We start from the raw sequence: 16,486 nt of genomic DNA, 5'->3' as shown, positions 1-16,486 counted from the left end.
TTTTTCTTTTTCACACAAGATTATTCTATAGCTCTAAGTCATCCACATGTTGATATTTCTTAATCTCTTTTTCTATGAATAAAAAAAGATGTTTTTTTCTTATGATTGTGTTGTGCAAAAAAAAAAAAAGCTTGCAGATTTTTTAATGTAATTTATTGGTGAATCAGAAGTCTTTCAGAGATAATCTGTTAAGAAGAGTTTTGATACTTTTTCTTGCATAACTGTAGAAAGATGCTTTGGCCCATTGATGTAACATGACTGTGTTTTGGTTTAGCATGATCAGTTTTCATTTTATGAAACATGTGGTCATTCACCTTGCTTTACTGTAATCTTCAGGGAATTTCAGCCTGACAGACTTTTATAAGTTTTGGAACTGGTGGATCAAATCCAAACTTCAAGGTCACCATGATGAAAATATTCATAAAGAATTTTTTGTACCTATTCTTATTCTCTACGGGACTTAAGTTCTCTTATTGGATATTTTCACAGGGAACACCACAGTGAAAATCTTCAGGAGAAGGAGAGAGACATAGTGAGGGATTTCAGGGTGAGTAGGTCAGATTCCTTGTTTATGTTAGACCTACATAGAAACCAATAAGAAAACAAAACAAAACAAAACAAAACATAAATCTTTATAGAACAAAGATATCAGTGATTAGAGCAAAGAAAATGAAAAATTCCATTTCAGTCTAAAGCTCTTGCAAATACAAAAAGGTGTGTCTTGCTTGAAAAAGTGTCAGACAGGAGCCTTCTGTGTAGCTCTTTAATTGACCATATGTTCATGAAATGCTTGTTTGAATGCTCGTTTGAATCCTAAAAAAGAAAACCCCATTTAGACAACAGTATGCAGAGAAATGTTGAGACTATTGGTAATATATACGCAAGGCAGGAAAAGTTTTGAATGGTCCTACCTCAAATTTTTGTTGCAGCCTCTCAGAATGTCTAAAGTCATAAAGTTTGGCTCTATGAAGTTTTTTCTTCTGGTAAATTACTCCTATTTCTTAAGAGTGTTGCGCATACTGATATGTGCCCTCTTGCTGTTTTCTAATCTGTGAGGACTGGCAATACTTGAATATCCAGGATAATATATTGTCCTACAGATGCACACTTATTGACAGAACCAGATCTGAACCTACATGCACGTACATATCTATCCCACTCTACTAAGATAACCACAGCCCCTTTGGCCAGCTGTCACAAGCCTTATGAGAAAATGCCATAGAGGCTGAAGCAGGACCAATGTAATTTTGTATTCAGATGGGAAAGGACCAAAGATAGAACCAGCGACAATGTAAATTCCTTATCTCCACAGCAAATAGCTTCTTCCATCCTTTCAGCCCCAATGTGAAAAAGGAATCACCGAAAGTCGCAAAGTTGAAGTGAAGAAGCCTTGGAATGCCATGGTCACATTTTCTCAACACTGTATTTTTTCAGCTTAAAGACCAAACAATTAAGAATTTTCTGGCTTTCCTAAAGGACCTCATACATATTTTGAGACTTCTTGCTCTACTATATTTTAGACAGAAGCAGTTTATATTAACTTCTACTCTGCTCAGAGGAGCTGTAAAGTTAACAAAGTGATGAAACCTTTTCAATATTTCAGTTTTCAGTCTCACTCTCTTGTTAAATTTCTGCACCGCAGACTCTTCCTTTTTTATGTGACTGAAAAAGCTTGAAGTTTAGACTTTATCTCCAGTGGGGTGCAAATAGCTAGTGTAATTCCTTTATTAAGAGAGCTAACCTTACACCCAAATATGAGGTTTCTTTATTTTCTTACACTTTACTTTTCCCTTCAGCTCTTTGCTTTTGTAACTTGTGTAATACACTATTAGCACACTACATACATTCTCTAAATTTCTGCCCAGAGGCTTTGCTAGAGCTGTAGTGTTTATTCTAGTTGTACCATCACAAGGGGCACACTTCTGAAATATATCTGAATGTAAATGAGAGTTTCTACTTAAAATTGGTATTACATAATACATAAAGGAACAGAGTAATGGTTTGTCTTTGGTGTGAAGTTTTTGATCATGCTCCACCAACAGGTGCTGTTAAGCCTAAATTTATCCCTACAGCTGAATATGTTAAAAAAAAAAAAAAAAGGCGGCTCTGCATGGAGCAATATGCTTTGCTGAATCTGCTCACTTCTTTCTACCAGACCATATATAGTTTTACAACACACAGCTGGGATCCTGCAAACTTTTTTTTTCAAAATACATTTTGAAGGAAAGACAATTTAAGACTGCCAACATGAATAAAAATTGGGATAAAAGAACTGTTAAACCAAAGAGCAATGCTGGCATCAGAATATGTGGATATAAAGTAACAATGATGGTACTTCGGAACCTTGGAAAGCCTTCTACTCATGAGAATAAGGAAGTTGCAGATAACTTTCCAAGCTAAGTATAAAGGAGGACAAGGCCTCCAAGAGCTACAGTCAAAATATCCTTATGTCCTGAGATAAATAAATCATATATGCTAAGAATTTACACTTAGTCCAATGAATATATTAATGGATTAATTATCTAATTAATACAGAAAAAGCTCATTGGTATTACAGTTAAAATTATTACATAAAGTAACCTTTTGTGTATCTCCCCCTCTTCTCTGGTGCTGTACTCACTCTATTAATATTCCCCTGGGTCCTAAGACTCAAAATTTTAGTCTATCCCAGAAGAGCAAGGAAAAGTTATGATTTCTTTTCAGCATCCTCAGATCTTCAGCAGAATATTTTTTCTTCCTTCTCCGTCTTTTTCTACCCCTGTTTTTTTTTTTTTTTTTATGATTTCTTAGCAAAGTTTGCTTCTTTCCTTTGCTTACTGTCCCAAGATTGAAAGTCATCCACAGCCTTCCCCAGTTCCTGTTACCCCAAAGGGCTGTGGTTTGTTGCACAGTGGTTCCCTGGGTCTTCACCACACAGGGTATTCCCAGCACTTAGGCTAGAACTGACTCCTGCACAGCTGCTAAACCAAGCTAAAAGCAGCTCAGGCCAATATGAATGGAGACAAGTGATGAGACTGTGCACTGCCAGGTCAGTGCAAAGCCTGGCATCTTCTGGTAATGGCAAAAATCATGCTTACCAGGCTATGGAAGGCACAGCTTTGGCATTTATAAGGTGATTATATTTTCCTGCAGTTTCAAGGGTTTGGATTTACTAAGCCATGAGTGACCCCAGCTTCATAATTTTAAATACCTTACTTGTGTACATGGTGTTGGGTGATGCATATTTGCAGATAAAGAAGTATGAGAAGCATTGCAAGTGTTAGAATGACAGAAAAGTCTCCTTCCTAACAGCAGTTCACTAAATGAAATCTAATAGCTAAATTCAGTGAAATTTTAAATTGCTTAACATGCCCCAGATCTGGAATAATTTTAAAAGTGTCAAATAAACACTTCTAAACAAAAATTGTCATTATATCTTTTTTATTAAAATGTCAAGAGTTTGGGTGGAGAAGGGTTAATTACAATTAAGTAAAGTAACAATCAGGCCCTTACATTGTAAGAGAAGATAGTGTCAATAGTTAAACTGCAAAACGGAGTATCCTCTGTGGAAAAAAAAAAAAAAAAAACTTGGAAGATGGCCACTGCTTCTTTGAAAACATGGGTTAATTTGGACAAGAAGTTTGACCCTGTGAGCACTGAAGCCAGTAGTCAGTTTTAAATCTCCTAAATCTTAATTTCAATGCTGCAGAAATATGATGTGAGGCTGTATTTCCACTCGTATCACCAACAAGAAAATGTGATGGTAGTTTTAACACTACATTATTAATAGCACATTGCCATAAACAAATTGCTGTCATCATTATGCAATCTTAATAAAATGTAGCTGCTTGATAAATTGAAAATATCACCCCTTTAAGAGAAAAATTGCCATGTTCTCTAGACACAGCTTTCACAAGGCAGGAAGGCAAAGTTAAAATTCTCTTTCTTCTCCTTCTTTAACACCAGAAAGTGAAGCATGCAATATGCTTTGAGGTTTTGCCATTGCCTGGTCTTCCCTCTGTTTTGATACTATCATGAGCAAAAGGCAACACCTGCTACTGATGGAACTAAGAATTGATAAATTTTTGGATCCGTATATAGGAAAGCAATTAACCTATTCATTGAGGTTAAAGTCCTAACAACATATGTAAAATGCAACTGTTGTTATTCATCCAGTTACAATACCATTTAAAAGGTTTTGCGCAAATTATTACCAAGAAGACTCATTAATAAAAATAACTTCAAAATTGTTGCATAAGATTACTAATATCTGTGCCTTTTCTCCAGAGTTTTGTTTACCCTTTCAAAGTCCTCTGTGTCATGCAGTTGATTGTGTCAGCCTTCAACACAGTGGTTGTGGAGCATCACAGCCAGTGGTCAGTATACCTACTTCTTCACTGGGAGTTCAGTGCTCCTGTTGGGGGTTTCTTCTTCCTTAGTCTTGGGGTGTGCTTGCACTGCTTGCTTCTATAAACAGTCTGCTTCTTTTCTGTTGCTTCCTGTCCAAAGTGTGACAGATAGATAAACTCCCAGTGCCCAAGGCCCTGATAGTCCAAGGGGCTGTTGTTTGTTGCACTGTCTTAAACTGGCCAAGCTCTACGTACATTCTTTACTAGTGTGCAGGTTGGTACAACAGGAAAAGAGCTGTATGTAGAGCTTGAGAACTCTTCTCTCAAACAGCCTACAGAATTTCAAAGCAAGCTGGACAGCATAGCATTTAGCATGGTATGATGAAATAGGGTCAGATGATAATTATCCACTTTGTTTATGAATACCAGAAGTAGAAGACAACTAAAAAATTATAGGGGCATTCAAGAAAACGAATTAGGAGGAGTGCAGATCATCTAGCAAATTCTTTCAGTCATGGAATAAAACATGTCCACGGACTCTTTATGTTAGCTGCACAACATGTGTCCCAGATAATGCTGAAGTAAAGCAAGCACAGGTATAAAAAAATGCCTTTAACGTTCTGCTTTTAGCAGAATATTTAGCATTCCCTCTTGCCCCCACAAGATTAAAAAAAATGTAGAACTTCAATTCACTTAAAGGAGTGGCAAAACAAAGGTGGTCACAATGCTTTCTTGAAGTTTAAAACAATGCTTTTTCATTTATTACAATAGAAGTGTCCATTTATATAATGTCTTTTCATTTTACAAACATGGGTATTAGTGGCTTCTAAACTGTGTCATGCTGCAGTTTTCATTGTGTCTGAAGGGAAGAGCAGATTTTATTGTCTGGCAGTTATTTAAATCAGTTATAAATGCTTGTTTAGAAAGCTTCCTTTAGCATTTCTGTTTGGAGAAGAAAAAAAGAAAAAAAAGCATTTGGAGCATGCATGAGTTAATCTTTGATTAGTAGTCTCCAGAAGAGAGAGAACTTTCATAAAAATGCCATTTCCCTTGGGGAGAAAAAACAAAACAAACTCACAAAAACTCTTCAAACCAGTAACTAACAATGAGTGTTCAGTAACAGCATATGGCCAGGCCAGCCTGCGAAAGCTTAGAGCCAATGAGTCCCTGCAAGATCTTACTCTGGTAACTGCTACGTAAATATAGCTACGCATTTAGGCCTGGAGTTATGTAAAATAACTGAAGTGAAAAAAAGGCATTGTATATGACAGTTTGAAATAAACATTCATGCTAATAAAGTTCATTCCATTATAGTCAAAGAGAGTTTTACTATCAAATTTATCTGTGATTGTACCCACTGTTTTAGTCTCCCATCTTAAGATGCTTAGGAGGATCCAGTCACAAGGCAGATAGATCAATGGGTTTTATCATTGCTCAGCATTTCAGGGAAGCAAGCATTTAAAAGAAATGAAAACAGTCTAGAAAAATAACCTCTAGCAAACAAATGCTTTTAAAAGAAAAAATGAATTGAAATACGAGAAACTTTTTTTTTCTGTTTCTGAATTTGGATTGGCCAAAAATAGGAAATCTTTCTCATCCATTTTTTCTCATCCATTAATCAGAAGTTTTGATTACATGAGAGAATAGAACAATCCTTAGTCTAACAGCATCTTCATGTCATCTTTCTTTAATTTGAGTAGTAAATTATTTTTATTATCTGTTAGAATTAGGGTCTTATCTTAGGAATCTTACGTTTTGCATTCCCTTTGTGAGTGCAGTTCTCCTTTAAAGTCTGATACTAAAGCCTAGTTTTGTTACAACAGCAATTACAAGATGAATGAGAAATAGGAAAAGAGCAAGAGAAGTCCCCTGTGAACACCAGGTATATCTGGTTCCTGTGTCAAAGGAGCTCTACATTTAAATTTTACACAAAAGGCAATTGAGTGGGAGTGGCAGAAAGGAGTGAACACTTTTCCCCATGAAAAACAATTCCAAATTTTCTAATAAACACCTTAATTTTTTCCAAGACTTTCACTTTAACGGCATTTAATATGAAAAGAGAGAGGGTGGGAAGGCAGAAACTCAGTAAGGAAGGAAGGAAGAAATTAACATTCTACTTCTGCTTTAATTAGGTTTTGCAAGCCTGCTCAGCCTATGTTATAGTCATGCTGGAAGACCTACTAAGTGGCTCTCCTGTGTTTTTTCTCTTTTTTTCTTTCATGTACCCTCAGCTCAATCCTGAAGGTATTGTGCAGTATAGTAGTTCAGGTGCATGCTTTGGTACATGCTGTCCATCACTTATGAAACAATTTACCCAAATTACCTCTTTACTGGTACACAATCTCAGTTTCAATCCATTATATTTGCTTAACAATTAGTTCCTGTCTCACAGAGCTGTTTGTTTTTACATTCTAGCTCCCTTCTGCCGTACCTCAAAGTGGAAGAGACCTTGAAACAACACTAATAAACAGTTCTGAGGGACGGTACTGGCTATTTTTGAAACTATGAAATCAAAAGCTACAATGAAAGCCAACGGTTGAAAAGGCAGAAAATGGAACCCCCGTCTAGGAGATCCTTTTGTATCTGATATATATATAGAAGTTCTTATATATCTTATGTATGCTGGTGACTTGCCTTCTCTTACATTTTCTTGCAGTGACCTGAATCATTTGTTAGCTTCTGTTACAGTTTTTTGACTGTTACCAATGTCCTTCACATGAAGTCAAAAATGACAAGGTATTCCTAACGGTATTTATATCCCACTGGTCTATTTTTAGACTTCTGAGATTTATTTACAGCCAATCATTTGTGTAAACGCCTTTAGTATATTTTCCAAAGCTTTTCTGATGTGTTTTTTCTTGGTCTATTCAACATATTTTATTTCATTTTTAAACCATAGTCTTATTATAATGAACATTTCTCCAGCTTAAAAGTGAAAAATCTGACTTCTGCCAAAGATTCATAATTTTAAAGAAAAAAAATAAAAAATAAACATTGTTGTCAGAAGCCATTCCAGTGAATTGGGATGACTGCTAGGTCATAAGATGAAAAGCTTTTACTTTTGATAAGGGCCTTGAGGAGCAAAATGCTCAAAGTGGAAATCACAGACAATGTATGATATTTGGCTTCTTTACAGTCATTTAGGCAACTTTGATGTTATTTGCCACAGAAATAGGATAGGACATAATAACTGAAAAACTGTGCAGGTTGCATATGCCTAAATATAGGTAAACTGTAGTTGTCCTTCCCTTTCTACTTCTGTAAGGGCAGACATTCCTCGGAGCCTCTTTTCAAATGCTTCTGCTATTGTGTTTACATTAAAGCTTTTGAAAGAAACATAGACAGAAAGTCTTTTTTTTTTTCTTTTTTTTTTCTTTTTTTTTTTTTCTTCCCTTCCCTGTTTCCTCTGGTTTCTTCTCTATCAAAAATTGCTGCCAGCTTATTGTTATAAAGAATCTGCTTCTCACACTTTGTTCTGAGATCTTAGGCCTTTACTGATAAGTGAACTTCAAAAACACTGTGCCTATATTTTTAGGCAAAGCACTAACTCAGTTTCTATGAGAAGGACACAGGGGCCATCTTCTGACATTATCTCAGTGCTAATGCAAAATTGTGCCAGTAAAGCCAGTATAAATCAGTAAGGAGTCCTTAGGTTCAAGGAGTAGCACAGATAACATGACTATCATGACTGTATTTTTGGTGGACTGATAATGAACTACAAGTGGGAAAATGAACAAAATAAAAATAAGTAATGCCAAAAGGCTCATTATATCATCCATGCAGACATCTGGTGTAACACAGCCATGTACATACAGATATGCCCATGTTAAGTATGCAGTCTCTAGTTACAGAATAAAATGAAACTCATATAGAAAGGGAACAGCAGAGATAAAAATACTGACAATGCCTGGAGGGATCTACAATGGCAGGAAAATGACCGGCTAGTATAATCGTATATGTGGCCCAAGCAGATGAAACTGTCAATTTCCCATCCAAGTTTCAGAGAATTTCAACTTTCCCTCTGTTCCTCCCTTCTACGCTACTCCCTCTCTCCTCTTTTTTTTTTTTTTGAGAAAAAAAAAAATCCTACTCTTACATTTAATCATGACTATACTACTGGATGATGTTTCAGAGGAAGAAGGAGAAAAACAATTGCAATCAAGAACTCATCTGATCAGTTGTGCCTCTAGGAATAATGCTCTTCCAAAACACTCTGGCAAGTAGCAGAAATGTTGGGGCAATATTCTTTTATTCAAAGTTCAGCAAAGAAGTAGATGAATAAGCCAACTCATATATTCACAAATTAAATCTTTAAAAGAATGATCCTAGCTAACTAACTCAAACATGCCTATGGGCCTTGAATTTCTCCCAGAAACTATGTTACCATACTATTTAGGGAAAAAGAAAACCTGGTCTCATCCAAAAGATATTAAGGAGTAGTTAGTCTACCATTTTCCCTGAAACTTGTTTATTTGCCCTTACAGACAGGAAATTGCTTCTAATTTCAAGGTTGAATTTGTCTAACATCAACTTCCAACTATTAGGCCCGGTTACACTTTGGTCAGCAAAATTGGAAAGTATTTCATTATCAGGTTTATTTATTTTTTCCTGTGCATAGGCAAGTTTCCATGGGCGTTAAGAAACACTTCACTCAACTTGATAAGATGAGCTCCTTAAAGGCTTGGTTTTCAGTGTCGCATCATTTTTGGAGCACTGATTTGAAATGTCTTTATGATTTCAACACTCTTCTCCAAGTATGGATAACAGAAGGGGCCATAATATTTTAACAGCTGGTTCATCAGTGTAATGTGCTGATGTAAAACTCAACTTCCATCTTCTATGTGATATTCTCCTTTTTATTAATACAGTAGCCTTTTTTCCACAAAACTGCTGAGAACCTAGCCTTAGACAATTATTTATATTTACAGAACTCTGTATGTCTCCTTTGAAGAGATTCTGGAATTTCAGTAGGTTTAATCTGTCTTCTTTGCTTCCTTGTCTTTGGCTAGTATGTGAACACATTGGTGATCATTTAACCAAATAATTCAGATTACTCCATGGCTCTGTAATATAGCTACTATGTACCATAATTCATAGTCTGTATGCCATCTACAGATGCTTCTCCCGGAAGTTTTTGATATTACTCTCTCAACAGCTGACAAAGAAACTAAGTAGGGCCAAATAGAGAATTGATCTCTAACTCCCTAGCTGTTTCTTTTTATGGTTTTTAAATATTAAAGTTGCATATGCAGTCTTCAGCTTTTGTTCAGTACTGACATCAGTTTTGCAGAGGTCCTCACTTCATTCACAATAGGCAGTATATTATAAAACAAAGAAACAAAAAATCAATTCAATTGTTTTTCCGATGGTACCCATTAGCTTATATGAGTTTGAAAATTTGGTTTGTATTTGAAGAGGAAAGAAAACTGTAAAGGGTACTCAGCTGGGAAAACAATGTGTCCAATTCCCACTGGACAGATGAAAGAGAGATGCACAATCAGAAAGAGTTTACAGTTCAAAATCATCTGGGATGTAGTGTCGTGTGACAGACTAGCTGGAAAAACTGGAACACTGCAAAAAAAAAAAAGTGTTTAACTGAGATTTATTGTTACACACAATGAAAATGAATAGTTAGCTCCTGGGGTGCTGAAGGAAACAAACTGTAGCATCATTTTCATATTTATGGCTGCTAAAGATTTTGTATATGCTTGATTTTATTTATGTTTAAGCACTTGGTTCAGCTGCCAAAACAGGTATGTAGTAGCATTTGAGATATCCCAGGATATCTCACATGGCCTACAGACATGGTCTTCAGAAGAATACACTTATCCCACAAGCCCTTTGTTGCATCTGCCAGCAGCATGTAGCATATCTATTTGTTACCTTTTCATCATAATGTAAAAACTTTTGGTCTGTAGCTTGGAACTTATCACTGCCTTCCTACTACACTGTATCATTACTGAAAGGCAACAGGACTGAAAGACATTCTTTTCTCAGCCACCATGAAGGTCTCTCACATGTTGTTCAGTCCTTTTTTCCATGATGAAAATGATCGACTTTGATTTAATTAAGGCCAATATGACAGTGTTCATAGTGAAACACTGAAATTACCATAGATAATGCCTTAGGCTGGGATACTTTAGCATTGATTAGGTACTCATAATTTTAACTCTCTTTCTGTCCCTTTCCAGCCCTTCCTCTTCTGTTTTCTTTTTCCCCCTCTTTTGTCTCTTTCTCCCTCTCTCCCTCCCTTCTTTTCTTCCATCCTTCCTTTCTTTCTTCCTTCCTTCTATCCTCCCTCCTTCTTCTTGTATACATCAAAAACTCATTCAACTCTCAGTTTACCTATTTAGACATGGCAGCAAGAGTTGGCAACTTATATACTCATATATCAGAAAGCAATGTACATTATTTTTTAAATATATGTTTAAGATACTTTTGTCTTCAGCAAGAAAGTGATCTATGTCACTTTTCAGCTTATGCTGCCCTGCCAGCATGCACAAGAAGCTGGGAGGGGACAGAACCAGGACAGCTGACCCAGGCTTTCCAAAGAGATATTCCATACCTTATGGTATCATGCTTAGCAATAAAAGTTGGGGTAAAGAAGTGGAAGGTTGGGACATTCTGAGTGATGGCGTTTGTCTTCCCAAGAAACCATTATGTGTGATGAGCGAGCCCTGCTTTCCTGGAAGTGGCTGAATGCCTGCTTGTTGATAAGTCCTAGCAAGAGAATGTGTTGTTCTGCTTTGCTTGTGCATGCAGCTTTTGCTTTGCCTAGTAAACTGTTCTTATCTTAACCCATGAGTTCTTGCACTTGTATCTTTCCGATTCTTTCCCCCATCCCACCTGGGGAGAGTGAGTAAGAGACTGCCTGGGTGGCACTGAGCTCCCTGCCAAGGTGAAACCACAACATCACTTCTGTGTGGTGAGCCTTATGATAGATGTTTATGTTACACATAAAAAAAGGAAGTATGGACTAAGTGAAAACATTCTGTGCTCTCCAAAACAACTTGCCTAAAAAAAGCGCTTCACCTTTCTCTTAGTAAGAGACTGTTAAAAGAAGGGAATCACCTTGCCTTGGAGGACAGTGTTGTTTATTAAATGGGCAGCATTCATACCCATCACCTATATATATTTGAAAAGTTTTGCACTTGAGTTTGTGCCAATAATTCTCAGATTTTAGTTGAAAACTGTTGAGACACTGTGTTTCTTCAGAATCTTCTCATCTCTGGTAAGGTACTCCTTCCCAAAGCAATATACATCTCCCAGCAAGCTTGCATGGAACATTAGTTTATAATGATTTTACGTATTAAAAAAAAAGGCAAAACAAAGGCAGCTAATGATGAGAACGGTTGTCTGGTATATTCTTGGTAAAGAATACCCAAGTACAAAACTCCTAAAAATACTGGTTTAAAAACTTCAATATAGATTTCATTATTGTCAGATAAACTGGACAAAGACCGAAGCAATGGAAAAATAAAGTACTGTAGAATAGGAAAACAGAAGAGCTTTGGGACACATGCTGAATGTGATAAGCAGTCCTGCTGCTTCAGCCAAGGGCAGTGGATAAGGCCCCTTTACCTTTACACTAACTCGTAACCATGTTAACCAAAGAGCCTGGAGTAAGTTGGGGAAAAAAAAAAAAAGTAATAAATCACTGGGCTGGTAATGAGCACTTTTTGCTGCTTTAGGATGGAATTTATTTTACTCTATAATCTTGAATTAACTTGGATTGCAGATCATACAAACTTACTGAATCAACTCTTTAACTGTTTAGTTAACTGCAATGAATTTTGAGGTAGGATTTATTTCTGCTTATAAAATCTCTGAAAGTTAGGTACAGAGAGGAAATGGAGCTCTTAGTTTCCTTTTGTCATCAAAGGAAGGGATGAGCAATACATCTTGTCTTTAAGTTTTGACTCTAGAAAAAGTAGCATTGTCCTCATTGTTGAGGTTGCCCAAGTTTGGGCCAAATTTTAACTTACAGATTGTTGAGTTTGGTGAGAGGAATCCCACTCATTTTTCACTGCAGTTATTTGAACTAATGAAAAACAATATGAAACAATATGAAAGCATATGAACAATGTGTATTAGTTTTGGGGTTCCCTTTATAACTCAGTTCTTTGAAACCAAGGATTTGTAAATGTGTATAGACAGCTTTAGTCAGTCATCCTCGTTTCCATTTGGGTAAAATTATCTATAGAATTACTGGCATGTATGGAAATATAGATGCTTCCTTAGCTTACAGTTGACAACTTCAGCAGGAAATTACTTAGCCTACTTTATTTATGAAGAGTACTTTTCCTTTCTCCATACAGGTAAGTTTGCTGAATCCATGGGTACACTACTTTGCAGAAGCTGCCAGTGTGCAGAGGGAGACTACTCATAAACTTGTACAGTAAAAATAATTCAACATTGAAAAGAATGCCTACCTAGTAGTCTGAGAAAATGAAAGATACCGAAATGTTTATAACAGATTCAGAGTTCAGCCAAGAAATTTGCTTGCTTGTCCAGAGGAATTCTCTTCTTAATTTTCAGTTGGGCACTGGAAAGAAGTGAGCTGCAGAGACAGAAGCACTTGGATGCACTTTGCAGCTCTTCCAAATACTTAGAAATTGAACACATATCTGACCTTCCTATCTCAAGTGTCATAAATAGCCTTAAGACTATGTTTTTGCATGGTGTGAAAATCTAGGAACTTGTCACATGCAATGGTCCACGGTTTGCTGGGAAACAATTCACGTCATTTATAGACAAACATTACTTTAGCCTCTAGCTAATGCTGAAGAAAAGACAACTGGTCAGCAAAGGAAGAATACATTGCTAGCTTTACTGAGTCATAAGAATTATTACATTTTAAGCTATAATAAACAATACTGGACTAATTTTAGTCCAGAATAAGTGATTGTTAAGATATAGCTTGAAGATGCTGATTCCTGTTTTAGGAAATATATGGCATCCTAAGTGGCAAATCTATGCCAAAACAGAGACTAATGTATTAGCAAAAACAACATGTATACTTCCATTTAAAAAAATTAATACTTCAAGGACAGTACATAGGCTACTCTCCTGGAGTTAAGAGTAAAATAGGATGATGAAACAGGTTGACCAATATCTATTTTTGTGTAGAACAAATGCATGGTTTCAAGCCAAGTAGGTGCTTTTAGGACAAACTGAGAGAGCTGCTGCATTTTGCAAGGTCAAGATGTGACTTAGTAAATCATTTATTAGAATAAGTGTAGAGCAGGGGCATCAGTTCTCCTCTAAACAGGAGCTGGAGGTCTGCATGGTAGGTGCTACTATAAAGTCATCAAGATCTAAGAATCCATATTAAAATTTTGGCTCCAGATTTGGCTCACAAATATCCAGAGTTGGATTCATCATGACTTACAATAATTATCTTTTTTTTTTTTTCCTAGTTTGAATAATTGGTCATCTGATTAGAGCTGGAGCCCCCAAATAGGCTGACATCAGTCCTTGAAAAAGTCAATGTCAATGAACAGCCTTAAATGAGTACAAATGAGTACAATGGAGGGAGAACATCTGACACTTATGACAGGAATCTGCAAAATACATTTGAGTGAGGAATTGTATTAATTAGCTGAGAGAAATACAAAAAGGAAAGAAACAGATTGGTTGCCCAAATTAAGGCAGCATGAATAACTCCTAATAGTCTTCTGTCATTACCTTTTCATTCTTGTGTTCTCAATACTTTCAAGTCTCTCACTCTCTGTTTCTTTTGTATATATGTATACACACATCCACAAACATGTATGAACACACACAGGCATACACATTCACACACCTTTTGTTATGTCTTTCTTAAGATTCACATTATTACCCATTTTCTTTGGCTGGCTCTGTTGTCTTTCCTAGTTTAGCCTTCCATATTCTCTAATTATTAGAAAATTAAATACTTTGGGCTTTGAATTTATTTATTTTTATTGAAATTTTCATTCTTGCTGTTAATTTTTTTCCTTCTGTGATATTATCAGTCTTTAAGAAATTTCTACAAAATTTTGGAATAATAGGTTAATTTACTAGAGCCTTTCTTCTTCATATAAATTTTATTCTCTGCCAGCGACCTATTTGCTTATAACACTGATCGTTTGGTGTTAATCTGATCCTAGATCAATGTCAATCCTGGCTTCATTGTAATGCTGAGCAGAAAACAAGTTAGAATTAATGAAACACTGCCCTCTTGTGCTACAGCAAAAAGAACCCAGAACTCGTAATTTGTGTGGATTTTTTTTTTTTTGAGTTACGAGTAAATGGTGTGATCACATATTTGGCTCATGTTTTGTTCAGCTATAACAGATTGCTTCTTCCTTTGACCTTCTCATCTTCATGTTTTTGTAGGCAAAAGAGCAAGGGATGATTGCTGACAATTTTTATTATTAATGGATGAGTAGGAAAAGAAAAATAAAATCTCAGAACAGAAATAGCAAGATGCAAAGTTATATAGCTGGGAGAAGTGCATGCAAACACAGATAAAATAAATATGTACAAATATACTACAATAAAGAGAACAGAAAAGGGAAAGGAATGTGATGATTTCTCAAAAAAAATCAATGACTAATTTCTGGACAACAAAAATTCATCTGATTAATTTGTAGCCATATCTGTTCTTTACAGACTGGTGTGTAACACGTGGACAGTGAAATTAAAAACTGAAGACAGAATTGCCAAGATATAACAAGACATATCTGTTATACATTAAGAGAAATGAATATAATATAATGTATATTAAATGTATAACATTTAATTTTCCCATTGCACTCACAGTCATCTGTTTCATCATTGACATTATTTCCTTTTGCTTTCCACTAGAAAACACAGTTAAGAGGTTTTGTTAAGCAATTGCTATATGAAGCCAAAGGCTATGCATCTGTGATCTGAGCCTGTAAATCTTTTCACATGGTATATTAATCTTTTTTAATATGTGAACAGTCCGTTGGAAATCCAGCAGTGTGAGCAGTATAGTATTTCTGTTGCATTTATATTCTTCTGTCTCCATTCTGAAAAAAAAATTAAAAAATCTCAGATCTATTCTGAAGCTGTTTGCGTAAGACGTGTCCCATATTTTGTGTAATCTCTCAACTCTGACTTAAGCTTTTCATATCACAGAGTGCTCAATCCCCTTTCTTGAGTTATGTTTTGTTATTACTCCAAACAGTTTTTCAGTGCTTTGCACAGCAGAAGGTCTACCTCTTCTAAATCTAAACAGAATGGAAAGACTGGACTGAGGTATATGTTCAACATTTCTCATTATTGACTAGAGGAAAAGAAGGAACGGTAATTTTCCAATAATATTTTCTCTAAGTGAAGTGCAATCTAAGTACAAAATATGTCAAAATATAAAGGCAACCCTTAGTGTCAAAAGATTTTTCTGGGTGTAAAAATCTGCTAAAATATCATGTGCATTAGAAGCTGCCACAAACATCTTCAAATACAGTCTAAAGAATTACCAAGAACCGGAAAATTTGAGCAACTTACTTTAAAATATTATCAGCTGAAAGGACCGATTGTGAAAAACTCACAGCAATCCACAAAGATACATTTGGGAGATCTTTTGATCTAACAACTATACAGAAGGAACTCCTAAGACTACACCAGATTCTGGAAACATCACAAAATATCTTTATCAAGGTAAAAGCCCGAAAAAAAAAATTAATCCAAGATTAGCAGTACAAGGGTATAAATAAGGAAAAGTAACAGGGGAAAATAATACAAATACAGTTCTAGTGGAGTAAGTCGGATGTCTAGCTGATAATCTGCAAATTGGGATGGAAGGAAATGGATGTGTCTACTTATAGAGTAGCCAATTTTTTCTTGTTGCAGCCCACAGTTCTACTTCCTTGAATGTGTGTGATATGCAGTGGCTTCCTCTCCACCTGTGTATTCAGGGATCCTTCCAAGAAAAATCCAAGCATATGAGAATGTGACATGCCACTTGTTCCAGCTGTGATACAAGATCAGGGTATGTCCTGACTATATGGACAGGACCTGACTGCAAACTGCAGTATAGATTTTAGCACATGATGGTGAAAGACAAAATATTTTGCAAGATTCACTTATATATTTTACCTGGTATTCTGTGTATGTCCCTCAAAGTGATAGAGTTTGTAATACACTCAAATCAGTATCACTTTCCTCTT

Source organism: Anser cygnoides, chromosome 4 (genome assembly GCF_040182565.1).
Source record: "Anser cygnoides isolate HZ-2024a breed goose chromosome 4, Taihu_goose_T2T_genome, whole genome shotgun sequence".
NCBI classification, from domain to species: Eukaryota; Metazoa; Chordata; class Aves; order Anseriformes; family Anatidae; genus Anser; species Anser cygnoides.
This window is presented reverse-complemented; position numbering follows the sequence as displayed.